Source organism: Pteropus alecto, unplaced genomic scaffold (genome assembly GCF_000325575.1).
Source record: "Pteropus alecto unplaced genomic scaffold, ASM32557v1 scaffold7, whole genome shotgun sequence".
NCBI classification, from domain to species: domain Eukaryota; kingdom Metazoa; phylum Chordata; class Mammalia; order Chiroptera; family Pteropodidae; genus Pteropus; species Pteropus alecto.
This window is the reverse complement of record NW_006494614.1, coordinates 38,795,373-38,806,816: the sequence shown is the minus strand read 5'-3', so window position 1 is coordinate 38,806,816 and position 11,444 is coordinate 38,795,373.

Below are 11,444 nucleotides of genomic sequence, written 5' to 3'. Positions count from 1 at the left end.
ATGAACATTACTCAGCCGTAAAAAAATGAAATCTTACCATTTTCAATGACATAGATGAAATAAGTCAGACAGAGAAAGACAAATACCATATGATTTCACTTTAAGTGGAATATAAGAACAAAATTAACAAACAAAACAGAAACAGATTCATAGATACAGAGAACAAGTTGCTTATTGGCAGATGGGAGAGGGATTGGAGGGCTAAGTGAAGAGGGTGAAGGAATTAAGAAGTACAAATTGATAGTTACAAAATAGTCATGGGGATGTGAAGTACAGCATAGGGAATATAATGAATAATATTGTAATGGCTACATATAGTGCCAGGTGGGTACTAGACTAATCAGGGGATCACTTCAAAAATTATATAAATGTCTAACCTCTACGCAATACACCTGAAACTAATAAAAATTATTATCGAATGTCAACTTTAACTGAAAAATAAAAATAAATAAATAGGTTGGAAGCAAATTTTATACACACACACATATGCATTTCTTGCAACTGAATAGAGAATAGTCTAGGATTCATGAGAAAGTAACAACATCTTTACTTACAGATGATGAAGTATACTGATCAGGGATAGAGAGGGAGTGAGACTTTCCAGTGTTTATTTTGTTATACAATTTTAATTGAAAACCATGCAAATAAATTTTATATTTAAAATCAAATGAAAATGAAAATTAATTAAATGCACAACCTTAGGATCTGATAATTATACCACCAGGAACTTACGCTGCAAATATTTTCCTACACACATTCAAAAATACCTGCAAGGATGTTCACTGCAGCATTATTTCAATAGCAAAAGACTGGAAATGACCACGAAATGTTTATTAAATGCAGACTGGTTGAGTGAATTAAGTTACATTCATATAGTGAAATATTATGCCGGTGTTACAAAGAAGGTGAAACACATATTCATATGTAAAGCTCTCCAAGATATATTCAGTAAAAAATGCAAGATAAAAAACATTGCTCTCCCATTTTTGATAACATATAATAATACATGCATATATACCCACCTATCTTATATTCTTATTAAAAAAGAACATATATGTGCAATGTGTGTTTGTTTGAGTGTACGTGTGGAAAATTTCTGTAAGTAAATACAACAAATCGTTAACGGTGGTGGCCTTTGGAATCAGGTGATAGTGTTTACACTAGGAAGGTCACTAGTTTTCATTGTAATATCTCTTGAACCACATACAGTTTTTCTTGTGTGCATTTTTTAATTTAAAAATATTTACAAATAAATCGACACACAATAGTACATCCATATAATGAAAACTTACCACTATAAAATAAAAACTTAGGAAGTTCTTTATGCACTTATATAGAACACTCTCCAAGATACGTTGTTAAGCAATTTGTATTTTTAATTTTAGCTGTTTCAGGGTTTCCCATACTATGTGTTACCTGGATTACACATCCACCTGGTGATCAACGCACAACACTATTCATGATTTTGGGTTTGATCATATTACAGCGCCACCTTTAAGATGGAAGAAGACTATTTTTTTTTACTTCAGTTTGTCTTCCTCACATTTAAGACTTGATATCAATCTTTTGGGTTGAAATCCTAGCTTCTGCTGGCTTGTGAACATGAGCAATTTGCTTAACTGCTGTGGGCCTCAGATTCCCATTCTGTAAATGAAAAATAGTGTACATTATGAGAATGTTGTAAGAATTTGAGATAATGCCAAGTTGTACTTTTTAATTCCTTCGCATTTAATATTGAATGTCAACTTTAACTGAAAAATAAAATTAAATGATAAAAAAAGAATTTGAGATAATGCAAATACATAGAATTTAGCACACAAGGACCCAAGAATGGACATTCAACATGGTGACTGTCATCACCACTAATATTCTTTGGCATGTGGCAATCAGAACTGGAGACAGGAGTGACCACACCTTGGTTTTGCACCAGGAAAAACAAGGCTTTGCATGTCATGCCATGGCCTTTCCAGAGGAAGCCCAGCATTTGGCTGGTCTTTTTGGCCACAGTGGACTCGGGCCAGCATCTCAGAGAATCAATATTCTGTGGGTGCAACTGGGGCTACATTCCTGCCTGCATGGAGCATTTTACAGCGCTCCCAGGGGAGCTTATGCCATTTTTTTAGCCATAAATTTTTAGCCAGTGGCTTTTCTCTCAAGATGCCTCCTTTTGGCATCTGTTGCCCTCAGCCCATCAGGCCTATTTGTGCTTGAGTCCATATTTATGACAATGTTTCTCAAAAGAGGAAGTGAAGATGTCCATCTTAACTTTCTTCATGTTTACAGAGTTGAAAGGAAAAAGAATTGACTCTCCACATTCTGTTCATTTCATCATCCTGTGTAGTTCTGGGTCAAGTGGTCTCACTGATTATCTGCTTGGCTTTCTGCCTTGATGTATTTATAGGGTCTTTTATTATTGACTTTGGAGCTCCTTGCAAGGTACTCCAAAAAAGCATTTTAAAATAGTCTCTAGTGGGCAATTTACATTTTAACTGCTCCTTTCATTATCCACCTCAACACCTTCATATCGGTCCCTTTTCTAGAGTTAAGTAACCACATGATCACTTTTGGGCTCCATGTCACTTTTGGATGTTGAACTTGGCCCTGTTGTGGTCTTTACTATGTAGTGGTTCAGTTAGACTCTCATGCTTTTCATGTTTATCATTTTTCTCCTAGCTTTTGTTTTCAGGTTACATAGCACCTTGATAAATTAAGGGCCAGATAGCTAGTACCATCTTGGTTTGATTTTTGAGACTCTCTCTGAGAATGACTGACCTGTTGATAAGAAATGGTATTCGAGAAGAAATGTGATGTATGAGAATGTGGAGGGAGCAAAAGGAAAGATTGAAGACCATCATTTCCCAAAAGTCCTTTGGTTCCAGGTGAATGTAAAGTCTTTTGCCCCCATTAATTAAAATAGGATTTAAGACTGAAGGTTTGCCTGTCTCCTGGGTCTTATTTTAGAGGCCACAGTACTTTGGAGATCATTACCCTAGAAATACAGTTATACTGTTTTAGGTTTTCTTGCTTCACTTTCTTACGTATTTCCATAAATCCCAGTGCAAGGCCTGCCAACTTGCCATTTTTCTCTCCTTCACTTTACGTACACTCATCTTCCCTTAGGACAGGGTTGACCTTACTCTGAAGGCCAAATGTTCAATGAATTGTGAGAGTTTCTGGTGGAAATTTCTAGCATAAAATAGCTCTTCATAAGTCCAATACTAATGTTTCCAAAACCATACATCAGAAAGTACCCCTACCCCGCCGCCCCCGCCCCCTACCACATACACACATACACATCTTCCCATAACATGTTCCCTTGAAACTCTACTGGCAGGATATATACTGGGTTTGCTCTAGGATGGCAATTATTATATTTTTGTCTTTTTAAATTTTCTCATGTTTTATTTAAAGAAGAAATACTATATTTTTTCTTCTACTTAAAAATACACCAAGAAGTCCCAAAGGGGAACAACAACTGCCACAAGAACCAATTTATAGACAACTCATTCCATGATGTGGTGGCCTCATGTAGAAGCTGTATGTAGTAGCCAAATTGCAGAGGAGAAAGCTGGCACATTTTCCCCTAAGAGAGAGAATACTTAAGGACAGTAAGAAAGTGGAATTGTGTACTTAAAAGAGATACTCAACAAGTAAATAAACAGCCATCAGGTAAATTTAACCTATCGAATTAAAAATAACTGAAATATGATAAAACCCATTATTGGTAATAATGTAAGAAAATAAGCATACATAGTCTTCTGGTAAAAGAGTAAGTTGTAACAATTTGGAGGCAAATTTAGCAATATATATCAGGACCCTTAAAATATGCATGCCTTCCGATTTAGCAATTTCGCCTCGAGAAATCTATTCTGAGGGGGAAATAGAAATAATGAAGAATCTAGCTTATTGGAACTTTATTATAGCATTGACTTTAAGAGTGAAAAATTAGAAATACTGTAAGACCAAATAATAGGGAACTGGTTAAATGGATTATGATACTAAGAATGATGTTATAAATGAAAAGGGACAGGGAAAAATATTTATGATATATGAGCAAAAAAAAAAAAACCCACTAAAAAAACAGTATGTGGAATGTTAGCTTATAATTACAAAAAAATCACACATTAGAGAAACTTATTGATCAAGAAAAGCTAAATTTATTAGATTTATTTTAATAAAGAAGAACACCTTGACAGTCTTGGTAATATTTCAGAGGGAAAAATTGGGGGAGGGTATTTATAGAGTTTTAGGGCCAGAGCTGAGTGATTACAAGGTGGGTCTTACCAGGGAGGGAACTGGTTGGGACTGGGCAGTTTATGACTTTGTAGCTTTGAATTGGTGGGCACAGTAAGGTAAGGTCTTGAACCAAATATTGTTGAGCAAGCTGTCGATCTTGATAAGTATGCGAGTATTTTCTGGAGTAAGTAGCAAGTTATTTTTGTCTGGTCCCTGTATTGTTTGGCATAGAAACAGGAAAATATGCTTTGTCCCTAATTACTGTCTTTATCGTAAAGACAGTAATGTACATTGGTTTCTCAATAATAGCTTTTTGTTAAATATTATTTATATTTATATTTATATCTCACTAGAAAAAAGCGTAGGAAGATAATTATTTACATATTGATAGTGGTTATCTCTGGGTGTAAGGATTATAGGAGGTCTTTAGTTTATTCTTTTTTGTTCCTGTATATTTTCTAAAATCTCTCTAATAAACATATATTCAGGAATAAAAATGATTAGCTTGTTTAACCCTTAGTTAGCCAGATAACTCTAGAAATACAGAATCACCCTCATCTCAAAGCTTCTAATCCATTTCTAAATATAATAGTCAATCTAGGCAGAATTTTGTGGCCAACTTGGGAAACTTGCTAAATCATTACCTAATTACAACCACGTGATCCAATAAGCACTCGACAGCTTTTTATCTTTTCAGACAGACAGATAAATGCTGTATGGACTGTTTTAGAAGGTCTAGTCCTCAGAATTACATTGAAAACATATTTAGCTAACACAAATGCCCTTTTCTTTCCTTGACTCTCTATTATCATTCCATTTTTAGCATTATGGCATAGTGGGTGTCAGGGACTTCAGGGAAATAAAGAGTGAGATCCAAGATGAAACCAGAAGTCTAGAATACCGTCTCATGAACTCTCCATCCAACCACTAATAAATATTTTTGAGCATCTAATATTTGCTGAGTGCTAGACAAGGTGAGACATAGCACAAAAATGGGATAATCGACATTCCATCCCTTAAAAGAGCTTAGTTTTTAATTAGGGAGAGGGTAGTGAGGAGTGAGTAACACACAGGAACAATTCCAGACAGATACAAAAAGGGCATGCGACCGAGCATTGCTCCACAGGAGGCTTAGGACTTGATTCTACGCTAGTCTCTGTTACTGTATTTGTGTTATGCATCTTTGTGCAGTGTAGACTCCAAGTCCTACATAAATTCAGAGATAGGAAGTTTTGGGGCATTGAGATATTCTAGTTAAAGAAGGGTTAAACTCAAATTTTAAAAATTTCTATACTTTTTATTGAAAATTTTCCGCAAATTTGAGTCTGCTTTATTTTCCACATAAATAATTGCAGTTTAATGATCCTAACCGTAGGGCACCAGGGTCATTTCCATTGCATATAGACGCAGATTTCATTAGCTGTAGACTAGAAAGATAAGGGACTGACATGGGTGAAAATTGACCCCAAGACAACCTGAAATTTACTTTAAAAGACAAAAAAATATGCAGATTCTTAATATCCATGCATTTTCTGGTGATCACCTTCTTTCCATTAAAGAAGACCAGAGTGAGACCTTCCATTAGATTGAAATTCCTTTTGGCTGAAATGCCATTCTACTCAAAATAACCCTTTATTCCCAATAAGTACTCTTCATCAGGGATCTCATCATCTCATAGGCAAGTAACCTTAATATCCACTTTGGGGAAACAGAAGCCCAGAAAGAGGCCTTGCTCAAGGTCACATAGTAACTTAGTAATGAACCTATGATTAGAATTCTGATCTCTTTATTTCCAATCCTGAGCTTCCTACCTCTCCAGTCTAGTACCCTGTGCCTTCTCCAAGGTGATTCTGGGGATTTCAGCTACTAGACATAAAAATAAAAGAGACATAGCTCACAATACTTTTGAGTTTAATGAGCTATTCTCATTTCCAAGTTCACTTTTTGGATCCTTCTCTGGAACAGGACTCAGTTCTCCTCAATGCAAGGAACAATTATTGCTACTCATAGGCCCCTAGGTTTCATCATAGCACAGATGCAGAGAGGTGAAGTCCCTCATGCTCCCGGCCCTAAGTCAGCCTGCAGAGCAGATCCTCTTCATTCAATCAGTGGAAACGTGGACCTCCTGGGAGAGCAATTTGATGATCTAATGGGCTATTAAAAACAACAACAACAAACTTGGCTAATGTGCCACTGAGGATGCCTTTGCCCATTCATAATAACAAACAAACAAACCTACCCTTGAACCATCTGGGATATACTAGAGAACTGGAAATACAGAGTTAGACTCAGTTTCAGAGTTTGCTAATTCAGTAGCTCAGTGGTCCCATCAATGACTCGGGTGCTCTCCATTCTTGCTGCACTTTGCAGTGTCTTGCTTTTGCTCTTGCCCATTATGGTCTCCAGAGGGTGGCATAGGTCCAGGTCTCACACCTGCATCCAGAGGCAGCATCAGAGGCAGTGGCTTAAGGAGTCACTTTCTTAAGAACAAGGAAATCTTTCTCAGAAATTCCTGAACAAATATCCTATCACAATACTGGGTGGAACTTGGTCAAGAGCCCACTGTAAAACCAACCACAGCCAGGAGGACAGGCTCAGACCATTCATGATTCACCCTGGGGTTGGAACCACTCTCACCTGAGTCACATAAAAGAGTCAGGAGGGAGTGTTTGGTGGGAAATGGGGAGGAGGGGGGTGGTGGACTCCTGACCTAATCAGGGCTCTGCCAGAGGAAGATAGGGGTGGTTGGATGGAGAGATGACCATCAACAGCATCTGCTGCACCTGCTCCGAGGCTGTTTCCCACCAGGACTCATTCCCTAAGTCAGGTGTTTCATCCCTTCCAAGATAATGAAAAGTGAGGTTCTGACAGAGCATGAAGGACATGGAGAACTGCCAAGACCGTCACACCTTTTGGCAATGTAAATGTTCACAGAAGTCTTTATCAAGTATCATGTACTACAATACAGATAGGAAAACGAAATGAGAAACATGAAGAAACATCAGTATATATATTTTTTTACCTAGCCCATGTATTATAATAAAATTTTAGTCTTGCTAAAAGAAAAATCAGTTTTTGGATGACTGGGTCCCAAGCTTTTTGCTTTTCCTTCTCTTCTTCCACCTTATCTTTTTATTTGCTTTTAATCTTTAAGAATGAACATATTTTATTTTTTAAAAAATTATTTTATAACTGGAAGTGATGTTTTCTTTTATAAGGGAAATAAGTAACCTTTATTTGGGGCGGGGAGAGAGATTTCTTATTTCATTTAAAACAGCATCGGAAATTCCCACCTTAAAAAAGAAGTCTGATGATCGCTTTTGTAATATTGGAAAATAAACCAACTTTATTTGAATCAGTCAATACCAATAAAGACTGGGAAAAAATTTATAACCGGTTGAGATTCATGAGGAAAACACTCAGCGATATCTTCATTAAACGGCATTTTACATTTATTAAGGCTTGAAAGCAAGTCCTGTTATTTTATCACCACAGTTAAAGGTCTTGAGAAAATCAAGTCACCATCACTTGGAGTGTCTTTATAAAATGAAATGTTTGTTCTTTCATAAAGGCCAGGCATCTTTTGCTAAATTAGTAACTCCCTGCTTGTAAAATGGGACAACCAGGTGGTCAGGAAAGTCAGACAAATTCAAACATCAGCTGGATAGTTTGTATTTTAAATACGTGTATAGTCAATATTGTGAAATCTGTAGCTGTACATAAAATACCTTAGATAATTGAATCCTTAAAACTATGTTTTGCCATAAAACTGGTTGCTTTTATAGAAACACAGATTAGCCCAAACCCAATAATGAGGCAATCATTTATTTTATGTTTGATTGGGGAGGGGAACATTGGATCGATTTCCTTAAGTGACATTAAATAAAATTACGCACACTTTAGATTATACCTAATTATGAAATAAAAGTATCCTGAAACTAAGCTGGGAGAAGAATATTGACAAAGGGAGAGAAACATGCATTCACAAGGAGGGTGCATGTTGATGTTTGCTTTGAATGCTAAGGAGCAATGAATAGGAGACAATAGGCCTGTGTGCAAAAGGGCCTAAAGCTAGTGATGTGACCTAGTCAGTTCTCCTGACATCAGAACCAGGATGCTTTATGTTCACCTTTCTTTCTCTAATGCTTAAGATTCTTTTTAATGGCATATGCAAAAATAAGGAAGTGATTTCTTGGGAATCATTGACTTAATTTTAACCATAAGTTAATGCTTCATCTTTCCGAGGAGAGAGATACCATCATTTGATTTGCTCTGCTATTGAAATGGCTCCAGGCCAATGGGGATAGGGTGGAGACACACAAATATCTACTAGATATCTGCTGTCTCTAGACCAATTTAATTTTCGACGCAGACTCTCACTGGTTTTTTAATGATAAAAAACTCATGCTAGATAGACCTTCGCCTTCCTGACTCTGCCTCCCTTTTAATTCTATTTGTTCAGACCTTGCTAATTCCTCAGACTCAGATCTTCTGGTATGATCTGATTCCATTCTAGGTATGATCCATTTTGTGACAATTCTGAGATGCTTGGTATTATCTGTCTGCAAGTGGCTAGTGGGCACAGGTGCTATGAAGAGCTTCTGTTGCTTCATTTGACAAACACTAGAAAACTTGACCTTTTTCTAATGAAAAGTTCAAGATCCTCACTGGCCCCACCCACACAAGAGGTGAACACTAAGGACTGTGCCATTTCCTTGGAAACTGAAACATGTCTGAGATCTCATGGACAAATAAGCTGAGTGTGTTTTTCACTTTCTGGTTCATTAGTTTTTTGCCAGGTACCTGTATCACTTGTTTAAGACTAGATCTTCATATTCATGCCTGTGATTCTGAATTGTTAGGCATTGGACTCCCTTTGTCAGGAGATGAAGGCACATAATAGAAGAAACTATGCTCTAGATCAGTCAAGATTTTACTTACCCAGCTCATCTTTTATAGTTATTAGTCTCATCCAGCTTCTCTCTGGGACAACCTGAGAGGTAGGCAGTACTGAATAGATGGGTAAATTCAACAACCGTTCTGAGTTTGACTCTTATTTCTGCCTCTGCCTCGCACTATGCTATCTAACAACAACAACAACAACAACAGAAATAGTCAAAGGAGAAAAATAAATCTAAAATAAAATAGGATCTCAACTCAAATGAATCCCCTTTCTGAGCCACTGAAATGCTTTCTGAGGGATCAGTATTCATTCAAGACCAATGACAACTGTTACCTCCCATCTTAAAACTCCGAAGTGTGGAGTCAAACTGCAAACCTTAAATATTCCCTGAGTTGGTTCTGGGGACACCTAAGAACCTAACCACACTGTTGCTGGGAGAGGATTTGCTGTGTGCATGACAAGGTTATGGCCAAAGCCCCAGGAGACTGAAGGATCTCGAGCAAAAACTTTTTTTGAAAAAAAATAATCAGAAAAGAATATTATTATTATATAAAAATACTGCGATTAATCTGGTTAGAAGACAATAAAGCTCTAAGTCAATAGTTGCATTATAATAATCTCCTATTGAAATAAAAAGATATTTATGAATGAAGTATCCAGAAGTGCCTTCCATCTCTAACACCTGTCCTTCTCAAATGGTTATAATTGATCATATAACTGCCCCCACCAGTGTTCATTAATATTATTATTTATGTAAAACTAAGTCAATCACAGAAGGAACATCGAGTAATAATCAATATTGATTTGGTTTGGCTTGTTTGTTTTTAAAGACTGCTTTTAAGGACTCGCCAGTTGTTGAATTCTGAGTATCAGATCAGGCAGGGTTGCTCGCGTCTGCCACCTACTCAAGAGGAGCGAGTCCACCTGCGTGTCCTGTCTTCTCTGTTGCACTGGCTGTGGTACATGGATATGTTTCAAGAACGGTGCCACTGTGGGTCTCAGGAAAGTAAACTGCCTCTTAGGTCATCCTGCCTGTGCTGTGAAGGTTAGGGTCGGATTTCCCAGGGTAACAGGATTTCACACTAATTAGAAGGCCTTGGGATCATTCAAGCTTTCATCTCCCAGGAGGCCAGTTTGAGGCTTTTCCTTACACTAAAAAGGACTATTTTCTCACCAGGTCTCCTTTTTAAACACCTCCAGGGACAAAGTTTCCAGGGAGTCCTGGAAAGGTTCTTTTAGAGATGGAAATAAATCAATTCATTCTGCCTTTTCAAAGCTCTCAGGCTTATAAAATGTCCTACTGAGAAATTTCCTCTCTTCAGTGGGATAAAAGAGACCCCCTACTTCCTCTCCTCTGCTCTGATCAATGGGTCACTTTTTTCTTCAGAGATCCCTGGAGGCAGGTAGGTCTGGGATTGCTTGGGTTAGAATTTGTTGATGTTTCCATGGAAAGGACCCATGCTATCCTGCCCTCCCTGAGCAATGAGCCAAGTTCTGGGGCTTTCCGGCACTTGGAACCTCGCTCTCCACCATCAGGCCACATAGAAGGGAGGATTGTTGAAGGGGAGTGTCTACGGCCAGTGGCTTTCCTCACAGGGCGTTCACTGGGAGAGGGAGCTGATGACGAGTTCATTTCTCTTAATTTCCTCTGCACAGGTCCTGATGCTCAAGCAGGGTAAGCTTTTGAGGAGGTGAAACTCAAAGAGAATGATTAAGGAGCACAAAATTAGCTAAAAAAAAAAAAAGTTCCTTTTTTTTCATCTGGTAGTTGAATCAGATGGTAGGAACATTAACGCAGATGGGCATATATTTTTCCTTTAGTTCAAACCCCATGGTTTCCCAGTCAGAAAGCCTCATGGACTTTCTTCCTAAGGTGATCCACGATCATGCCACCTCCTATGTCTATCTCTCACCCATCAGAGGCTGCAGCTGAAATCAGCCGGGAGCGGCTGCCTGAGAACACCCAACTAGCAGACCTGTATCCAGGAACAACTTGAAGAGACTGGAAAGTCATTTTTGGCCAATTTTGCTATAAGGTTGGTAGTCACATAACATAACCAGTTCAAGACTAAATTAGATCATGAGAGAGAAGACCTGTCTAAAATATTTCCAAGGAGCATTCAGCATCATAAAGAATTCAAACCCAGCTATATAATATCCAAAAAAACAACTACCCCTATGCAAGCAAACCCCGTGGCTGGTAGACCCCTGTGGGCCTTTTGGCATCTACACTGCTCCCTGATCCTCTCCTTCCCAGTTACCCCTGTTTGAAATTGCATGCCAATTTCCTTTCCCGGCAAGGCCT